Here is a 19,539-nt window from a genome sequence, read left to right as displayed (position 1 = left end):
TCAGGCCCCAGTCACAAGGTGTAATTCTTTCCATGGTGAATTGGGGCTTCTGGGCTCAAGATTGGTCTATCGTCACAAGGATAATTTATACAAAATGCAAGTCCTTCAGTACTCTGTGGTACATTTTTAAACCACCCACATGTAACGAGGCTCATCAACATCTTGTCAGGATGGCCGAGCGGTCTAAGGCGCCAGACTCAAGGTGTAATCTTCCAATGGTAAATGGAGGCTTCTGGTCTCCAAATGGAGGCGTGGGTTCAAGTCCCACTCCTGACAAATACTATTGTTTGAATTTAAGGGGATCATCTTGGCTGTTGGGATGGCTTTTTGGGGACAACTCAGTGGAAGGTTTGAGTCGCACTGTGGACCATAGAAAAAAAAGACAAAATATAGAAGATACATCAATTTGGCAGTTTGCCGTAGTATAATTTGTATATTCAACCAACAATGAAGACCATCCCAAATTGACTGGCAGGATGGTCGAGTGGTCTAAGTCGCTGGACTTAGGACGATCCCCTTCGTCTGAGCGGTTAGGCCTTCTGGTCTTTGAATGGACCCGTGGGTTCAAATCCCACTCCGGACAAGTTCTTTCATGTGATGTTTTGGGTACTGTGTTGGCTGTGCGACAGTTTCTTCAATATTGATCAGTTCCATGTTTGTGTACCATAATAACAAGTACAAAATATATAAAATTCGAGTGTTTGGCATTGCGCCGTCTTTTAGCTTTCAATCCAACAAACAGTTAAGACATTAAACCAAAAACTGTCAGGACGGTTGAGTTGGCTCAGGCCCCAGTCACAAGGTGTAATTCTTTCCATGGTGAATTGGGGCTTCTGGGCTCAAGATTGGACGACTGTCACGAGAATAATTTATATGCAGTGCAAGTCCTTCAATACTCCGTGGTACATTTTTAAACCACCCACATGTGAAGAGCATAATCAACACCTTGTCTGGATGGCCAAGCGGTCTAAGGCGCCAGACTTAAGGTGTTAATCTTCCAATATTAAATTGGGGCTTCTGGTCTCCAGATGGAGGTGTGGGTTCAAGTCCCACTCCTGACAAATACTTTAGTTTGAATTTCAGGGGATCATCTTGGCTGTTGGGATGGCTTTTTCGGGACAACTCAGTGGAAGGTTTGAGTCGCACTGTGGACCATAGAAAAAAAGACAAAATATAGAAGATACATCTATTTGGCAGTTTGCCGAAGTATAATTTGTATATTCAACCAACAATAAAGACCAACTCCCATTGACTGCCAGGTTTCCCGAGTGGTCTAAGTCGCCAGACTCAAGACGTACTCTTTTCTCTGAGGAATTAGGCCTTCTGGTCTTTGAATGGACCCGTGGGTTCAAATCCCACTCCAGACAAGTTCTTTCATGTGATGTTTTGGGTACTGTGTTGGCTGTGCGACAGTTTCTTCAATATTGATCAGTTCCATGTTTGTGTACCATAATAACAAGTACAAAATATATAAAATTCGAGTGTTTGGCATTGCGCCGTCTTTTAGCTTTCAATCCAACAAACAGTTAAGACATTAAACCAAAAACTGACAGGACGGTTGAGTTGGCTCAGGCCCCAGTCACAAGGTGTAATTCTTTCCATGGTGAATTGGGGCTTCTGGGCTCAAGATTGGACGACTGTCATGAGGATAATTTATATAAAGTGCAAGTCCTTCAATACTCCGTGGTACATTTTTAAACCACCCACATGTGAAGAGCATAATCAACACCTTGTCAGGATGGCCGAGCGCTCTAAGGCGCCAGACTTAAGGTGTTTATCTTCCAATATTAAATTGGGGCTTCTGGTCTCCAGATGGAGGCGTGGGTTCAAGTCCCACTCCCGACAAATACTTTAGTTTGAATTTCAGGGGATCATCTTGGCTGTTGGGATGGCTTTTTGGGGACAACTCAGTGGAAGGTTTGAGTAGCACTGTGGACCATAGAAAAAAAGACAAAATATAGAAGATACATCTATTTGGCAGTTTGCCGAAGTATAATTTGTATATTCAACCAACAATAAAGACCAACTCCCATTGACTGCCAGGTTTACCGAGTGGTCTAAGTCGCCAGACTCAAGACGTACTCTTTTCTCTGAGGAATTAGGCCTTCTGGTCTTTGAATGGACCCGTGGGTTCAAATCCCACTCCGAACAAGTTCTTTCATGTGATGTTTTGGGTACTGTGTTGGCTGTGCGACAGTTTCTTCAATATTGATCAGTTCCATGTTTGTGTACCATAATAAGAAGTACAAAATATATAAAATTCGAGTGCTTGGCATTGCGCCGTCTTCTAGCTTTCAACCCAACAAACAGTTAAGACATTAAACCAAAAACTGTCAGGACGGCTGAGTTGGCTCAGGCCCCAGTCACAAGGTGTAATTCTTTCCATGGTGAATTGGGGCTTCTGGGCTCAAGATTGGTCTATCGTCACAAGGATAATTTATACAAAATGCAAGTCCTTCAGTACTCTGTGGTACATTTTTAAACCACCCACATGTAACGAGGCTCATCAACATCTTGTCAGGATGGCCGAGCGGTCTAAGGCGCCAGACTCAAGGTGTAATCTTCCAATGGTAAATGGAGGCTTCTGGTCTCCAAATGGAGGCGTGGGTTCAAGTCCCACTCCTGACAAATACTATTGTTTGAATTTAAGGGGATCATCTTGGCTGTTGGGATGGCTTTTTGGGGACAACTCAGTGGAAGGTTTGAGTCGCACTGTGGACCATAGAAAAAAAAGACAAAATATAGAAGATACATCAATTTGGCAGTTTGCCGTAGTATAATTTGTATATTCAACCAACAATGAAGACCATCCCAAGTTGAGTGGCAGGATGGTCGAGTGGTCTAAGTCGCTGGACTTAGGACGATCCCCTTCCTCAGAGCGGTTAGGCCTTCTGGTCTTTGAATGGACCCGTGGGTTCAAATCCCACTCCGGACAAGTTCTTTCATGTGATGTTTTGGGTACTGTGTTGGCTGTGCGACAGTTTCTTCAATATTGATCAGTTCCATGTTTGTGTACCATAATAACAAGTACAAAATATATAAAATTCGAGTGTTTGGCATTGCGCCGTCTTTTAGCTTTCAATCCAACAAACAGTTAAGACATTAAACCAAAAACTGTCAGGACGGTTGAGTTGGCTCAGGCCCCAGTCACAAGGTGTAATTCTTTCCATGGTGAATTGGGGCTTCTGGGCTCAAGATTGGACGACTGTCACGAGAATAATTTATATGCAGTGCAAGTCCTTCAATACTCCGTGGTACATTTTTAAACCACCCACATGTGAAGAGCATAATCAACACCTTGTCTGGATGGCCAAGCGGTCTAAGGCGCCAGACTTAAGGTGTTAATCTTCCAATATTAAATTGGGGCTTCTGGTCTCCAGATGGAGGTGTGGGTTCAAGTCCCACTCCTGACAAATACTTTAGTTTGAATTTCAGGGGATCATCTTGGCTGTTGGGATGGCTTTTTCGGGACAACTCAGTGGAAGGTTTGAGTCGCACTGTGGACCATAGAAAAAAAGACAAAATGTAGAAGATACATCTATTTGGCAGTTTGCCGAAGTATAATTTGTATATTCAACCAACAATAAAGACCAACTCCCATTGACTGCCAGGTTTCCCGAGTGGTCTAAGTCGCCAGACTCAAGACGTACTCTTTTCTCTGAGGAATTAGGCCTTCTGGTCTTTGAATGGACCCGTGGGTTCAAATCCCACTCCGGACAAGTTCTTTCATGTGATGTTTTGGGTACTGTGTTGGCTGTGCGACAGTTTCTTCAATATTGATCAGTTCCATGTTTGTGTACCATAATAACAAGTACAAAATATATAAAATTCGAGTGTTTGGCATTGCGCCGTCTTTTAGCTTTCAATCCAACAAACAGTTAAGACATTAAACCAAAAACTGTCAGGACGGTTGAGTTGGCTCAGGCCCCAGTCACAAGGTGTAATTCTTTCCATGGTGAATTGGGGCTTCTGGGCTCAAGATTGGACGACTGTCACGAGGATAATTTATATAAAGTGCAAGTCCTTCAATACTCCGTGGTCCATTTTTAAACCACCCACATGTGAAGAGCATAATCAACACCTTGTCAGGATGGCCGAGCGGTCTAAGGCGCCAGACTTAAGGTGTTAATCTTCCAACATTAAATTGGGGCTTCTGGTCTCCAGATGGAGGCGTGGGTTCAAGTCCCACTCCTGACAAATACTTTAGTTTGAATTTCAGGGGATCATCTTTGCTGTTGGGATGGCTTTTTGGGGACAACTCAGTGGAAGGTTTGAGTCGCACTGTGGACCATAGAAAAAAAGACAAAATATAGAAGATACATCTATTTGGCAGTTTGCCGAAGTATAATTTGTATATTCAACCAACAATAAAGACCAACTTCCATTGACTGCCAGGTTTCCCGAGTGGTCTAAGTCGCCAGATTCAAGACGTACTCTTTTCTCTGAGGAATTAGGCCTTCTGGTCTTTGAATGGACCCGTGGGTTCAAATCCCACTCCGAACAAGTTCTTTCATGTGATGTTTTGGGTACTGTGTTGGCTGTGCGACAGTTTCTTCAATATTGATCAGTTCCATGTTTGTGTACCACAATAACAAGTACAAAATATATCAAATTCGAGTGTTTGGCATTGCGCCGTCTTTTAGCTTTCAATCCAACAAACAGTTAAGACATTAAACCAAAAACTGTCAGGACGGTTGAGTTGGCTCAGGCCCCAGTCACAAGGTGTAATTCTTTCCATGGTGAATTGGGGCTTCTGGGCTCAAGATTGGACGACTGTCACGAGGATAATTTATATAAAGTGCAAGTCCTTCAATACTCCGTGGTACATTTGTAAACCACCCACATGTGAAGAGCATAATCAACACCTTGTCAGGATGGCCGAGCGGTCTAAGGCGCCAGACTTAAGGTGTTAATCTTCCAATATTAAATTGGGGCTTCTGGTCTCCAGATGGAGGCGTGGGTTCAAGTCCCACTCCTGACAAATACTTTAGTTTGAATTTCAGGGGATCATCTTGGCTGTTGGGATGGCTTTTTGGGGACAACTCAGTGGAAGGTTTGAGTCGCACTGTGGACCATAGAAAAAAAGACAAAATATAGAAGATACATCTATTTGGCAGTTTGCCGAAGTATAATTTGTATATTCAACCAACAATAAAGACCAACTCCCATTGACTGCCAGGTTTCCCGAGTGGTCTAAGTCGCCAGACTCAAGACGTACTCTTTTCTCTGAGGAATTAGGCCTTCTGGTCTTTGAATGGACCCGTGGGTTAAAATCCCACTCCGGACAAGTTCTTTCATGTGATGTTTTGGGTACTGTGTTGGCTGTGCGACAGTTTCTTCAATATTGATCAGTTCCATGTTTGTGTACCATAATAACAAGTACAAAATATATAAAATTCGAGTGCTTGGCATTGCGCCGTCTTCTAGCTTTCAATCCAACAAACAGTTAAGACATTAAACCAAAAACTGTCAGGACGGCTGAGTTGGCTCAGGCCCCAGTCACAAGGTGTAATTCTTTCCATGGTGAATTGGGGCTTCTGGGCTCAAGATTGGTCTATCGTCACAAGGATAATTTATACAAAATGCAAGTCCTTCAGTACTCTGTGGTACATTTTTAAACCACCCACATGTAACGAGGCTCATCAACATCTTGTCAGGATGGCCGAGCGGTCTAAGGCGCCAGACTCAAGGTGTAATCTTCCAATGGTAAATGGAGGCTTCTGGTCTCCAAATGGAGGCGTGGGTTCAAGTCCCACTCCTGACAAATACTATTGTTTGAATTTAAGGGGATCATCTTGGCTGTTGGGATGGCTTTTTGAGGACAACTCAGTGGAAGGTTTGAGTCGCACTGTGGACAATAGAAAAAAAAGACAAAATATAGAAGATACATCAATTTGGCAGTTTGCCGTAGTATAATTTGTATATTCAACCAACAATGAAGACCATCCCAAATTGAGTGGCAGGATGGTCGAGTGGTCTAAGTCGCTGGACTTAGGACGATCCCCTTCCTCTGAGCGGTTAGGCCTTCTGGTCTTTGAATCGACCCGTGGGTTCTAATCCCACTCCGGACAAGTTCTTTCATGTGATGTTTTGGGTACTGTGTTGGCTGTGCGACAGTTTCTTCAATATTGATCAGTTCCATGTTTGTGTACCATAATAACAAGTACAAAATATATAAAATTCGAGTGTTTGGCATTGCGCCGTCTTTTAGCTTTCAATCCAACAAACAGTTAAGACATTAAACCAAAAACTGTCAGGACGGTTGAGTTGGCTCAGGCCCCAGTCACAAGGTGTAATTCTTTCCATGGTGAATTGGGGCTTCTGGGCTCAAGATTGGACGACTGTCACAAGGATAATTTATATGCAGTGCAAGTCCTTCAATACTCCGTGGTACATTTTTAAACCACCCACATGTGAAGAGCATAATCAACCCCTTGTCAGGATGGCCGAGCGGTCTAAGGCGCCAGACTTAAGGTGTTAATCTTCCAATATTGAATTGGGGCTTCTGGTCTCCAGATGGAGGTGTGGGTTCAAGTCCCACTCCTGACAAATACTTTAGTTTGAATTTCAGGGGATCATCTTGGCTGTTGGGATGGCTTTTTCGGGACAACTCAGTGGAAGGTTTGAGTCGCACTGTGGACCATAGAAAAAAAGACAAAATATAGAAGATACATCTATTTGGCAGTTTGCCGAAGTATAATTTGTATATTCAACCAACAATAAAGACCAACTCCCATTGACTGCCAGGTTTCCCGAGTGGTCTAAGTCGCCAGACTCAAGACGTACTCTTTTCTCTGAGGAATTAGGCCTTCTGGTCTTTGAATGGACCCGTGGGTTCAAATCCCACTCCGGACAAGTTCTTTCATGTGATGTTTTGGGTACTGTGTTGGCTGTGCGACAGTTTCTTCAATATTGATCAGTTCCATGTTTGTGTACCACAATAACAAGTACAAAATATATCAAATTCGAGTGTTTGGCATTGCGCCGTCTTTTAGCTTTCAATCCAACAAACAGTTAAGACATTAAACCAAAAACTGTCAGGACGGTTGAGTTGGCTCAGGCCCCAGTCACAAGGTGTAATTCTTTCCATGGTGAATTGGGGCTTCTGGGCTCAAGATTGGACGACTGTCACGAGGATAATTTATATAAAGTGCAAGTCCTTCAATACTCCGTGGTACATTTTTAAACCACCCACATGTGAAGAGCATAATCAACACCTTGTCAGGATGGCCGAGGGGTCTAAGGCGCCAGACTTAAGGTGTTAATCTTCCAATATTAAATTGGGGCTTCTGGTCTCCAGATGGAGGCGTGGGTTCAAGTCCCACTCCCGACAAATACTTTAGTTTGAATTTCAGGGGATCATCTTGGCTGTTGGGATGGCTTTTTGGGGACAACTCAGTGGAAGGTTTGAGTCGCACTGTGGACCATAGAAAAAAAGACAAAATATAGAAGATACATCTATTTGGCAGTTTGCCGAAGTATAATTTGTATATTCAACCAACAATAAAGACCAACTCCCATTGACTGCCAGGTTTCCCGAGTGGTCTAAGTCGCCAGACTCAAGACGTACTCTTTTCTCTGAGGAATTAGGCCTTCTGGTCTTTGAATGGACCCGTGGGTTCAAATCCCACTCCGAACAAGTTCTTTCATGTGATGTTTTGGGTACTGTGTTGGCTGTGCGACAGTTTCTTCAATATTGATCAGTTCCATGTTTGTGTACCATAATAACAAGTACAAAATATATAAAATTCGAGTGCTTGGCATTGCGCCGTCTTCTAGCTTTCAATCCAACAAACAGTTAAGACATTAAACCAAAAACTGTCAGGACGGCTGAGTTGGCTCAGGCCCCAGTCACAAGGTGTAATTCTTTCCATGGTGAATTGGGGCTTCTGGGCTCAAGATTGGTCTATCGTCACAAGGATAATTTATACAAAATGCGTTCTTCAGTACTCTGTGGTACATTTTTAAACCACCCACATGTAACGAGGCTCATCAACATCTTGTCAGGATGGCTGAGCGGTCTAAGGCGCCAGACTCAAGGTGTAATCTTCCAATGGTAAATGGAGGCTTCTGGTCTCCAAATGGAGGCGTGGGTTCAAGTCCCACTCCTGACAAATACTTTAGTTTGAATTTCAGGGGATCATCTTGGCTGTTGGGATGGCTTTTTGGGGACAACTCAGTGGAAGGTTTGAGTCGCACTGTGGACCATAGAAAAAAAAGACAAAATATAGAAGATACATCAATTTGGCAGTTTGCCGTAGTATAATTTGTATATTCAACCAACAATGAAGACCATCCCAAATTGAGTGGCAGGATGGTCGAGTGGTCTAAGTCGCTGGACTTAGGACGATCCCCTTCCTCTGAGCGGTTAGGCCTTCTAGTCTTTGAATGGACCCGTGGGTTCAAATCCCACTCCGGACAAGTTCTTTCATGTGATGTTTTGGGTACTGTGTTGGCTGTCCGACAGTTTCTTCAATATTGATCAGTTCCATGTTTGTGTACCATAATAACAAGTACAAAATATATAAAATTCGAGTGTTTGGCATTGCGCCGTCTTTTAGCTTTCAATCCAACAAACAGTTAAGACATTAAACCAAAAACTGTCAGGACGGTTGAGTTGGCTCAGGCCCCAGTCACAAGGTGTAATTCTTTCCATGGTGAATTGGGGCTTCTGGGCTCAAGATTGGACGACTGTCACGAGGATAATTTATATAAAGTGCAAGTCCTTCAATACTCCGTGGTACATTTTTAAACCACCCACATGTGAAGAGGATAGTCAACACCTTGTCAGGATGGCCGAGCGGTCTAAGGCGCCAGACTCAAGGTGTTAATCTTCCAATATTAAATTGGGGCTTCTGGTCTCCGGGTGGAGGCGTGGGTTCAAATCCCACTCCTGACAAATTCTTTTGTTTGAATTTAAGGGGTTCATCTTGGCTGTTTGGAAGGTTTTTTGGGGACAACTCAGTGGAAGGTTTGAGTCGCACTGTGGACCATAGAAAAAAATGAAAAAATATAGAAGATGCATCTATTTGGCAGTTTGTCGTAGGATAATTTGTATATTCAACCCACAATGAAGACCATCCCAGATTGAATGTAAGCATGGTCGTGTGGTCTAAGGTGGCAGACTTAGTACGCATCCCTTATTCTGAGGAATTAGGCCTTCTGGTCTCCGAATGGAACCATGGGTTCAAATCCCACTCCGGACAAGTTCGCTCATTTGATGTTTTGGGAACTGAGTTGGCTGTGTGACAGTTTCTTCAAGATTGATCAGTTCCACGTTTGTGTACCACAGTAACAAGGACAAAATATATTTGAAAGAAAGTGCTTGGCATTGCACCCCCTTTTAGGTTTCAATCCAACAAACAGTGAAGACATTTAACCAAAAACCGTCAGGACGGTTGAGTTGGCTCAGGCCCCAGTCACAAGGTGTAATTCTTTCCATGGTGAATTGGGGCTTCTGGGCTCAAGATTGGACGACTGTCACGAGGATAATTTATATAAAGTGCAAGTCCTTCAATACTCCGTGGTACATTTTTAAACCACCCACATGTGAAGAGCATAATCAACACCTTGTCAGGATGGCCGAGCGGTCTAAGGCGCCAGACTTAAGGTGTTAATCTTCCAATATTAAATTGGGGCTTCTGGTCTCCAGATGGAGGCGTGGGTTCAAGTCCCACTCCTGACAAATACTTCAGTTTGAATTTCAGGGGATCTTCTTGGCTGTTGGGATGGCTTTTTGGGGACAACTCAGTGGAAGGTTTGAGTCGCACTGTGGACCATAGAAAAAAAGACAAAATATAGAAGATACATCTATTTGGCAGTTTGCCGAAGTATAATTTGTATATTCAACCAACAATAAAGACCAACTCCCATTGACTGCCAGGTTTCCCGAGTGGTCTAAGTCGCCAGACTCAAGACGTACTCTCTTCTCTGAGGAATTAGGCCTTCTGGTCTTTGAATGGACCCGTGGGTTCAAATCCCACTCCGAACAAGTTCTTTCATGTGATGTTTTGGGTACTGTGTTGGCTGTGCGACAGTTTCTTCAATATTGATCAGTTCCATGTTTGTGTACCATCATAACAAGTACAAAATATATCAAATTCAAGTGCTTGGCATTGCGCCGTCGTTTAGCTTTCAATCCAACAAACAGTTAAGACATTAAACCAAAAACTGTCAGGACGGCTGAGTTTGCTCAGGCCCCAGTCACAAGGTGTAATTCTTTCCATGGTGAATTTGGGCTTCTGGGCTCAAGATTGGACGACTGTCACGAGGATAATTTATATAAAGTGCAAATCCTTCAATACTCCGTGGTACATTTTTAAACCACCCACATGTGAAGAGGACAATCAACACCTTGTCAGGATGGCCGAGCGGTCTAAGGCGCCAGACTCAAGGCATTAATCTTCCAATATTAAATTGGGGCTTCTGGTCTCCGGATGGAGGCGTGGGTTCAAATCCCACTCCTGACAAATTCTTTTGTTTGAATTTAAGGGGATCATCTTGGCTGTTTGGAAGGTTTTTTGGGGACAACTCAGTGGAAGGTTTGAGTCGCACTGTGGACCATAGAAAAAAATGAAAAAATATAGAAGATGCATCTATTTGGCAGTTTGTCGTAGGATAATTTGTATATTCAACCCACAATGAAGACCATCCCAAATTTAATGTAACCCTGGTCGTGTGGTCTAAGGTGGCAGACTTAGTACGCATCCCTTTTTCTGAGGAATTAAGCCTTCAGGTCTCCGAATGGAACCATGGGTTCAAATCCCACTCCGGACAAGTTCGCTCATTTGATGTTTTGGGAACTGAGTTGGCTGTGTGACAGTTTCTTCAAGATTGATCAGTTCCACGTTTGTGTACCACAGTAACAAGGATAAAATATATTTGAAAAAAAGTGCTTGGCATTGTACCCCCTTTTAGGTTTCAATCCAACAAACAGTAAAGATATTTAACCAAAAACCGTCAGGACGTCTGAGTTGGCTCAGGCCCCAGTCACAAGGTGTAATTGTTTCCATGATGAATATGGGCTTCTGGGCTCAAGATTGGTCTATCGTCACAAGGATAATTTATACAAAATGCAAGTCCTTCAGTACTCTGTGGTACATTTTTAAACCACCCACATGTAACGAGGCTCATCGACATCTTGTCAGGATGGCCGAGTGGTCTAAGGCGCCAGACTCAAGGTGTAATCTTCCAATGGTAAATGGAGGCTTCTTGTCTCCAAATGGAGGCGTGAGTTCAAGTCCCACTCCTGACAAATACTATTGTTTGAATTTAAGGGGATCATCTTGGCTGTTGGGATGGCTTTTTGGGGACAACTCAGTGGAAGGTTTGAGTCGCACTGTGGACCATAGAAAAAAAAGACAAAATATAGAAGATACATCAATTTGGCAGTTTGCCGTAGTATAATTTGTATATTCAACCAACAATGAAGACCATCCCAAATTGAGTGGCAGGATGGTCGAGTGGTCTAAGTCGCTGGACTTAGGACGATCCCCTTCCTCTGAGCGGTTAGGCCTTCTGGTCTTTGAATGGACCCGTGGGTTCAAATCCCACTCCGGACAAGTTCTTTCATGTGATGTTTTAGGTACTGTGTTGGCTGTGCGACAGTTTCTTCAATATTGATCAGTTCCATGTTTGTGTACCATAATAACAAGTACAAAATATATAAAATTCGAGTGTTTGGCATTGCGCCGTCTTTTAGCTTTCAATCCAACAAACAGTTAAGACATTAAACCAAAAACTGTCAGGACGGTTGAGTTGGCTCAGGCCCCAGTCACAAGGTGTAATTCTTTCCATGGTGAATTGGGGCTTCTGGGCTCAAGATTGGACGACTGTCACGAGGATAATTTATATAAAGTGCAAGTCCTTCAATACTCCGTGGTCCATTTTTAAACCACCCACATGTGAAGAGCATAATCAACACCTTCTCAGGATGGCCGAGCGGTCTAAGGCGCCAGACTTAAGGTGTTAATCTTCCTATATTAAATTGGGGCTTCTGGTCTCCAGATGGAGGCGTGGGTTCAAGTCCCACTCCTGACAAATACTTTAGTTTGAATTTCAGGGGATCATCTTGGCTGTTGGGATGGCTTTTTGGGGACAACTCAGTGGAAGGTTTGAGTCGCACTGTGGACCATAGAAAAAAAGACAAAATATAGAAGATACATCTATTTGGCAGTTTGCCGAAGTATAATTTGTATATTCAACCAACAATAAAGACCAACTCCCATTGACTGCCAGGTTTCCCGAGTGGTCTAAGTCGCCAGACTCAAGTCGTACTCTTTTCTCTGAGGAATTAGGCCTTCTGGTCTTTGAATGGACCCGTGGGTTCAAATCCCACTCCGGACAAGTTCTTTCATGTGATGTTTTGGGTACTGTGTTGGCTGTGCGACAGTTTCTTCAATATTGATCAGTTCCATGTTTGTGTACCATAATAACAAGTACAAAATATATAAAATTCGAGTGTTTGGCATTGCGCCGTCTTTTAGCTTTCAATCCAACAAACAGTTAAGACATTAAACCAAAAACTGTCAGGACGGTTGAGTTGGCTCAGGCCCCAGTCACAAGGTGTAATTCTTTCCATGGTGAATTGGGGCTTCTGGGCTCAAGATTGGACGACTGTCACGAGGATAATTTATATAAAGTGCAAGTCCTTCAGTACTCTGTGGTACATTTTTAAACCACCCACATGTAACGAGGGTCATCAACATCTTGTCAGGATGGCCGAGCGGTCTAAGGCGCCAGACTCAAGGTGTAATCTTCCAATGGTAAATGGAGGCTTCTGGTCTCCAAATGGAGGCGTGGGTTCAAGTCCCACTCCTGACAAATACTATTGTTTGAATTTAAGGGGATCATCTTGGCTGTTGGGATGGCTTTTTGGGGACAACTCAGTGGAAGGTTTGAGTCGCACTGTGGATCATAGAAAAAAAAGACAAAATATAGAAGATACATCAATTTGGCAGTTTGCCGTAGTATAATTTGTATATTCAACCAACAATGAAGACCATCCCAAATTGAGTGGCAGGATGGTCGAGTGGTCTAAGTCGCTGGACTTAGGACGATCCCCTTCCTCTGCGCGGTTAGGCCTTCTGGTCTTTGAATGGACCCGTGGGTTCAAATCCCACTCCGGACAAGTTCTTTCATGTGATGTTTTGGGTACTGTGTTGGCTGTGCGACAGTTTCTTCAATATTGATCAGTTCCATGTTTGTGTACCATAATAACAAGTACAAAATATATAAAATTCGAGTGCTTGGCATTGCGCCGTCTTCTAGCTTTCAATCCAACAAACAGTTAAGACATTAAACCAAAAACTGTCAGGACGGCTGAGTTGGCTCAGGCCCCAGTCACAAGGTGTAATTCTTTCCATGGTGAATTGGGGCTTCTGGGCTCAAGATTGGTCTATCGTCACAAGGATAATTTATACAAAATGCAAGTCCTTCAGTACTCTGTGGTACATTTTTAAACCACCCACATGTAACGAGGCTCATCAACATCTTGTCAGGATGGCCGAGCGGTCTAAGGCGCCAGACTCAAGGTGTAATCTTCCAATGGTAAATGGAGGCTTCTGGTCTCCAAATGGAGGCGTGGGTTCAAGTCCCACTCCTGACAAATACTATTGTTTGAATTTAAGGGGATCATCTTGGCTGTTGGGATGGCTTTTTGGGGACAACTCAGTGGAAGGTTTGAGTCGCACTGTGGACCATAGAAAAAAAAGACAAAATATAGAAGATACATCAATTTGGCAGTTTGCCGTAGTATAATTTGTATATTCAACCAACAATGAAGACCATCCCAAATTGAGTGGCAGGATGGTCGAGTGGTCTAAGTCGCTGGACTTAGGACGATCCCCTTCCTCTGAGCGGTTAGGCCTTCTGGTCTTTGAATCGACCCGTGGGTTCTAATCCCACTCCGGACAAGTTCTTTCATGTGATGTTTTGGGTACTGTGTTGGCTGTGCGACAGTTTCTTCAATATTGATCAGTTCCATGTTTGTGTACCATAATAACAAGTACAAAATATATAAAATTCGAGTGTTTGGCATTGCGCCGTCTTTTAGCTTTCAATCCAACAAACAGTTAAGACATTAAACCAAAAACTGTCAGGACGGTTGAGTTGGCTCAGGCCCCAGTCACAAGGTGTAATTCTTTCCATGTTGAATTGGGGCTTCTGGGCTCAAGATTGGACGACTGTCACAAGGATAATTTATATGCAGTGCAAGTCATTCAATACTCCGTGGTACATTTTTAAACCACCCACATGTGAAGAGCATAATCAACACCTTGTCAGGATGGCCGAGCGGTCTAAGGCGCCAGACTTAAGGTGTTAATCTTCCAATATTGAATTGGGGCTTCTGGTCTCCAGATGGAGGTGTGGGTTCAAGTCCCACTCCTGACAAATACTTTAGTTTGAATTTCAGGGGATCATCTTGGCTGTTGGGATGGCTTTTTCGGGACAACTCAGTGGAAGGTTTGAGTCGCACTGTGGACCATAGAAAAAAAGACAAAATATAGAAGATACATCTATTTGGCAGTTTGCCGAAGTATAATTTGTATATTCAACCAACAATAAAGACCAACTCCCATTGACTGCCAGGTTTCCCGAGTGGTCTAAGTCGCCAGACTCAAGACGTACTCTTTTCTCTGAGGAATTAGGCCTTCTGGTCTTTGAATGGACCCGTGGGTTCAAATCCCACTCCGGACAAGTTCTTTCATGTGATGTTTTGGGTACTGTGTTGGCTGTGCGACAGTTTCTTCAATATTGATCAGTTCCATGTTTGTGTACCACAATAACAAGTACAAAATATATCAAATTCGAGTGTTTGGCATTGCGCCGTCTTTTAGCTTTCAATCCAACAAACAGTTAAGACATTAAACCAAAAACTGTCAGGACGGTTGAGTTGGCTCAGGCCCCAGTCACAAGGTGTAATTCTTTCCATGGTGAATTGGGGCTTCTGGGCTCAAGATTGGACGACTGTCACGAGGATAATTTATATAAAGTGCAAGTCCTTCAATACTCCGTGGTACATTTTTAAACCACCCACATGTGAAGAGCATAATCAACACCTTGTCAGGATGGCCGAGGGGTCTAAGGCGCCAGACTTAAGGTGTTAATCTTCCAATATTAAATTGGGGCTTCTGGTCTCCAGATGGAGGCGTGGGTTCAAGTCCCACTCCCGACAAATACTTTAGTTTGAATTTCAGGGGATCATCTTGGCTGTTGGGATGGCTTTTTGGGGACAACTCAGTGGAAGGTTTGAGTCGCACTGTGGACCATAGAAAAAAAGACAAAATATAGAAGATACATCTATTTGGCAGTTTGCCGAAGTATAATTTGTATATTCAACCAACAATAAAGACCAACTCCCATTGACTGCCAGGTTTCCCGAGTGGTCTAAGTCGCCAGACTCAAGACGTACTCTTTTCTCTGAGGAATTAGGCCTTCTGGTCTTTGAATGGACCCGTGGGTTCAAATCCCACTCCGAACAAGTTCTTTCATGTGATGTTTTGGGTACTGTGTTGGCTGTGCGACAGTTTCTTCAATATTGATCAGTTCCATGTTTGTGTACCATAATAACAAGTACAAAATATATAAAATTCGAGTGCTTGGCATTGCGCCGTCTTCTAGCTTTCAATCCAACAAACAGTTAAGACATTAAACCAAAAACTGTCAGGACGGCTGAGTTGGCTCAGGCCCCAGTCACAAGGTGTAATTCTTTCCATGGTGAATTGGGGCTTCTGGGCTCAAGATTGGTCTATCGTCACAAGGATAATTTATACAAAATGCGTTCTTCAGTACTCTGTGGTACATTTTTAAACCACCCACATGTAACGAGGCTCATCAACATCTTGTCAGGATGGCTGAGCGGTCTAAGGCGCCAGACTCAAGGTGTAATCTTCCAATGGTAAATGGAGGCTTCTGGTCTCCAAATGGAGGCGTGGGTTCAAGTCCCACTCCTGACAAATAATTTTGTTTGAATTTAAGGGGATCATCTTGGCTGTTGGGATGGCTTTTTGGGGACAACTCAGTGGAAGGTTTGAGTCGCACTGTGGACCATAGAAAAAAAAGACAAAATATAGAAGATACATCAATTTGGCAGTTTGCCGTAGTATAATTTGTATATTCAACCAACAATGAAGACCATCCCAAATTGAGTGGCAGGATGGTCGAGTGGTCTAAGTCGCTGGACTTAGGATGATCCCCTTCCTCTGAGCGGTTAGGCCTTCTAGTCTTTGAATGGACCCGTGGGTTCAAATCCCACTCCGGACAAGTTCTTTCATGTGATGTTTTGGGTACTGTGTTGGCTGTCCGACAGTTTCTTCAATATTGATCAGTTCCATGTTTGTGTACCATAATAACAAGTACAAAATATATAAAATTCGAGTGTTTGGCATTGCGCCGTCTTTTAGCTTTCAATCCAACAAACAGTTAAGACATTAAACCAAAAACTGTCAGGACGGTTGAGTTGGCTCAGGCCCCAGTCACAAGGTGTAATTCTTTCCATGGTGAATTGGGGCTTCTGGGCTCAAGATTGGACGACTGTCACGAGAATAATTTATATGCAGTGCAAGTCCTTCAATACTCCGTGGTACATTTTTAAACCACCCACATGTGAAGAGCATAATCAACACCTTGTCTGGATGGCCAAGCGGTCTAAGGCGCCAGGCTTAAGGTGTTAATCTTCCAATATTAAATTGGGACTTCTGGTCTCCGGATGGAGGCGTGGGTTCAAATCCCACTCCTGACAAATACTTTAGTTTGAATTTCAGGGGATCATCTTGGCTGTTGGGATGGCTTTTTGGGGACAACTCAGTGGAAGGTTTGAGTCGCACTGTGGACCATAGAAAAAAAGACAAAATATAGAAGATACATCTATTTGGCAGTTTGCCGAAGTATAATTTGTATATTCAACCAACAATAAAGACCAACTCCCATTGACTGCCAGGTTTCCCGAGTGGTCTAAGTCGCCAGACTCAAGGCGTACTCTTTTCTCTGAGGAATTTGGCCTTCTGGTCTTTGAATGGACCCGTGGGTTCAAATCCCACTCCGAACAAGTTCTTTCATGTAATGTTTTGGGTACTGTGTTGGCTGTGCGACAGTTTCTTCAATATTGATCAGTTCCATGTTTGTGTACCATAATAACAAGTACAAAATATATCAAATTCAAGTGCTTGGCATTGCGCCGTCTTTTAGCTTTCAATCCAACAAACAGTTAAGACATTAAACCAAAAACTGTCAGGACGGTTGAGTTGGCTCAGGCCCCAGTCACAAGGTGTAATTCTTTCCATGGTGAATTTGGGCTTCTGGGCTCAAGATTGGACGACTGTCACGAGGATAATTTATATAAAGTGCAAATCCTTCAATACTCCGTGGTACATTTTTAAACCACCCACATGTGAAGAGGACAATCAACACCTTGTCAGGATGGCCGAGCGGTCTGAGCCGCCAGACTCAAGGCGTTCATCTTCCAATAGTAAATTGGGGCTTCTGGTCTCCGGGTGGAGGCGTGGGTTCAAATCCCACTCCTGACAAATTCTTTTGTTTGAATTTAAGGGGTTCATCTTGGCTGTTTGGAAGGTTTTTTGGGGACAACTCAGTGGAAGGTTTGAGTCGCACTGTGGACCATAGAAAAAAATGAAAAAATATAGAAGATGCATCTATTTGGCAGTTTGTCGTAGGATAATTTGTATATTCAACCCACAATGAAGACCATCCCAGATTGAATGTAAGCATGGTCGTGTGGTCTAAGGTGGCAGACTTAGTACGCATCCCTTATTCTGAGGAATTAGGCCTTCTGGTCTCCGAATGGAACCATGGGTTCAAATCCCACTCCGGACAAGTTCGTTCATTTGATGTTTTGGGAACTGAGTTGGCTGTGTGACAGTTTCTTCAAGATTGATCAGTTCCACGTTTGTGTACCACAGTAACAAGGACAAAATATATTTGAAAGAAAGTGCTTGGCATTGCACCCCCTTTTAGGTTTCAATCCAACAAACAGTGAAGACATTTAACCAAAAACCGTCAGGACGGTTGAGTTGGCTCAGGCCCCAGTCACAAGGTGTAATTCTTTCCATGGTGAATTGGGGCTTCTGGGCTCAAGATTGGACGACTGTCACGAGGATAATTTATATAAAGTGCAAGTCCTTCAATACTCCGTGGTACATTTTTAAACCACCCACATGTGAAGAGCATAATCAACACCTTGTCAGGATGGCCGAGCGGTCTAAGGCGCCAGACTTAAGGTGTTAATCTTCCAATATTAAATTGTGGCTTCTGGTCTCCAGATGGAGGCGTGGGTTCAAGTCCCACTCCTGACAAATACTTCAGTTTGAATTTCAGGGGATCTTCTTGGCTGTTGGGATGGCTTTTTGGGGACAACTCAGTGGAAGGTTTGAGTCGCACTGTGGACCATAGAAAAAAAGACAAAATATAGAAGATACATCTATTTGGCAGTTTGCCGAAGTATAATTTGTATATTCAACCAACAATAAAGACCAACTCCCATTGACTGCCAGGTTTCCCGAGTGGTCTAAGTCGCCAGACTCAAGACGTACTCTCTTCTCTGAGGAATTAGGCCTTCTGGTCTTTGAATGGACCCGTGGGTTCAAATCCCACTCCGAACAAATTCTTTCATGTGATGTTTTGGGTACTGTGTTGGCTGTGCGACAGTTTCTTCAATATTGATCAGTTCCATGTTTGTGTACCATCATAACAAGTACAAAATATATCAAATTCAAGTGCTTGGCATTGCGCCGTCGTTTAGCTTTCAATCCAACAAACAGTTAAGACATTAAACCAAAAACTGTCAGGACGGCTGAGTTTGCTCAGGCCCCAGTCACAAGGTGTAATTCTTTCCATGGTGAATTTGGGCTTCTGGGCTCAAGATTGGACGACTGTCACGAGGATAATTTATATAAAGTGCAAATCCTTCAATACTCCGTGGTACATTTTTAAACCACCCACATGTGAAGAGGACAATCAACACCTTGTCAGGATGGCCGAGCGGTCTAAGGCGCCAGACTCAAGGCATTAATCTTCCAATATTAAATTGGGGCTTCTGGTCTCCGGATGGAGGCGTGGGTTCAAATCCCACTCCTGACAAATTCTTTTGTTTGAATTTAAGGGGATCATCTTGGCTGTTGGGATGGCTTTTTGGGGACAACTCAGTGGAAGGTTTGAGTCGCACTGTGGACCATAGAAAAAAAAGACAAAATATAGAAGATACATCAATTTGGCAGTTTGCCGTAGTATAATTTGTATATTCAACCAACAATGAAGACCATCCCAAATTGAGTGGCAGGATGGTCGAGTGGTCTAAGTCGCTGGACTTAGGACGATCCCCTTCCTCTGAGCGGTTAGGCCTTCTGGTCTTTGAATGGACCCGTGGGTTCAAATCCCACTCCGCACAAGTTCTTTCATGTGATGTTTTAGGTACTGTGTTGGCTGTGCGACAGTTTCTTCAATATTGATCAGTTCCATGTTTGTGTACCATAATAACAAGTACAAAATATATAAAATTCGAGTGCTTGGCATTGCGCCGTCTTC

General features: G+C 43.3%; 16 non-coding genes across 16 annotated transcripts; all 16 read left to right on the top strand.

The window, feature by feature from the left end:
* Positions 1-164: 164 nt before the first annotated feature.
* trnal-caa (transfer RNA leucine (anticodon CAA)) lies at positions 165-276 on the top strand. The gene is made up of 2 exons: positions 165-202; positions 231-276. It is a non-coding gene; the product is annotated as a tRNA-Leu (tRNA).
* Positions 277-2,516: 2,240 nt separating this feature from the next.
* On the top strand, positions 2,517-2,628 carry trnal-caa (transfer RNA leucine (anticodon CAA)). Its single transcript has 2 exons — positions 2,517-2,554; positions 2,583-2,628. It is a non-coding gene; the product is annotated as a tRNA-Leu (tRNA).
* A 1,456-nt stretch (positions 2,629-4,084) lies between these two features.
* On the top strand, positions 4,085-4,197 carry trnal-uaa (transfer RNA leucine (anticodon UAA)). Its single transcript has 2 exons — positions 4,085-4,122; positions 4,152-4,197. It is a non-coding gene; the product is annotated as a tRNA-Leu (tRNA).
* A 671-nt stretch (positions 4,198-4,868) lies between these two features.
* On the top strand, positions 4,869-4,981 carry trnal-uaa (transfer RNA leucine (anticodon UAA)). Its single transcript has 2 exons — positions 4,869-4,906; positions 4,936-4,981. It is a non-coding gene; the product is annotated as a tRNA-Leu (tRNA).
* A 671-nt stretch (positions 4,982-5,652) lies between these two features.
* trnal-caa (transfer RNA leucine (anticodon CAA)) lies at positions 5,653-5,764 on the top strand. Its single transcript has 2 exons — positions 5,653-5,690; positions 5,719-5,764. It is a non-coding gene; the product is annotated as a tRNA-Leu (tRNA).
* A 672-nt stretch (positions 5,765-6,436) lies between these two features.
* On the top strand, positions 6,437-6,549 carry trnal-uaa (transfer RNA leucine (anticodon UAA)). Its single transcript has 2 exons — positions 6,437-6,474; positions 6,504-6,549. It is a non-coding gene; the product is annotated as a tRNA-Leu (tRNA).
* A 671-nt stretch (positions 6,550-7,220) lies between these two features.
* On the top strand, positions 7,221-7,333 carry trnal-uaa (transfer RNA leucine (anticodon UAA)). Its single transcript has 2 exons — positions 7,221-7,258; positions 7,288-7,333. It is a non-coding gene; the product is annotated as a tRNA-Leu (tRNA).
* A 1,453-nt stretch (positions 7,334-8,786) lies between these two features.
* Positions 8,787-8,899, top strand: trnal-caa (transfer RNA leucine (anticodon CAA)). The gene is made up of 2 exons: positions 8,787-8,824; positions 8,854-8,899. It is a non-coding gene; the product is annotated as a tRNA-Leu (tRNA).
* Positions 8,900-9,572: 673 nt separating this feature from the next.
* trnal-uaa (transfer RNA leucine (anticodon UAA)) lies at positions 9,573-9,685 on the top strand. Its single transcript has 2 exons — positions 9,573-9,610; positions 9,640-9,685. It is a non-coding gene; the product is annotated as a tRNA-Leu (tRNA).
* A 671-nt stretch (positions 9,686-10,356) lies between these two features.
* On the top strand, positions 10,357-10,469 carry trnal-caa (transfer RNA leucine (anticodon CAA)). Its single transcript has 2 exons — positions 10,357-10,394; positions 10,424-10,469. It is a non-coding gene; the product is annotated as a tRNA-Leu (tRNA).
* Positions 10,470-12,710: 2,241 nt separating this feature from the next.
* trnal-caa (transfer RNA leucine (anticodon CAA)) lies at positions 12,711-12,822 on the top strand. Its single transcript has 2 exons — positions 12,711-12,748; positions 12,777-12,822. It is a non-coding gene; the product is annotated as a tRNA-Leu (tRNA).
* A 672-nt stretch (positions 12,823-13,494) lies between these two features.
* trnal-caa (transfer RNA leucine (anticodon CAA)) lies at positions 13,495-13,606 on the top strand. Its single transcript has 2 exons — positions 13,495-13,532; positions 13,561-13,606. It is a non-coding gene; the product is annotated as a tRNA-Leu (tRNA).
* Positions 13,607-14,278: 672 nt separating this feature from the next.
* Positions 14,279-14,391, top strand: trnal-uaa (transfer RNA leucine (anticodon UAA)). Its single transcript has 2 exons — positions 14,279-14,316; positions 14,346-14,391. It is a non-coding gene; the product is annotated as a tRNA-Leu (tRNA).
* A 671-nt stretch (positions 14,392-15,062) lies between these two features.
* trnal-uaa (transfer RNA leucine (anticodon UAA)) lies at positions 15,063-15,175 on the top strand. The gene is made up of 2 exons: positions 15,063-15,100; positions 15,130-15,175. It is a non-coding gene; the product is annotated as a tRNA-Leu (tRNA).
* A 3,023-nt stretch (positions 15,176-18,198) lies between these two features.
* trnal-uaa (transfer RNA leucine (anticodon UAA)) lies at positions 18,199-18,311 on the top strand. The gene is made up of 2 exons: positions 18,199-18,236; positions 18,266-18,311. It is a non-coding gene; the product is annotated as a tRNA-Leu (tRNA).
* Positions 18,312-18,982: 671 nt separating this feature from the next.
* trnal-caa (transfer RNA leucine (anticodon CAA)) lies at positions 18,983-19,095 on the top strand. The gene is made up of 2 exons: positions 18,983-19,020; positions 19,050-19,095. It is a non-coding gene; the product is annotated as a tRNA-Leu (tRNA).
* Positions 19,096-19,539: the final 444 nt, after the last annotated feature.

This window comes from Idiotropiscis lumnitzeri, chromosome 12, assembly GCF_059441095.1.
Source record: "Idiotropiscis lumnitzeri isolate Australia: NSW breed Sydney's pygmy pipehorse chromosome 12, RoL_Ilum_1.0, whole genome shotgun sequence".
NCBI classification, from domain to species: domain Eukaryota; kingdom Metazoa; phylum Chordata; class Actinopteri; order Syngnathiformes; family Syngnathidae; genus Idiotropiscis; species Idiotropiscis lumnitzeri.
Note: the sequence above shows the minus strand (reverse complement) of the source record. Positions and strands in the feature narration are given on the sequence as shown.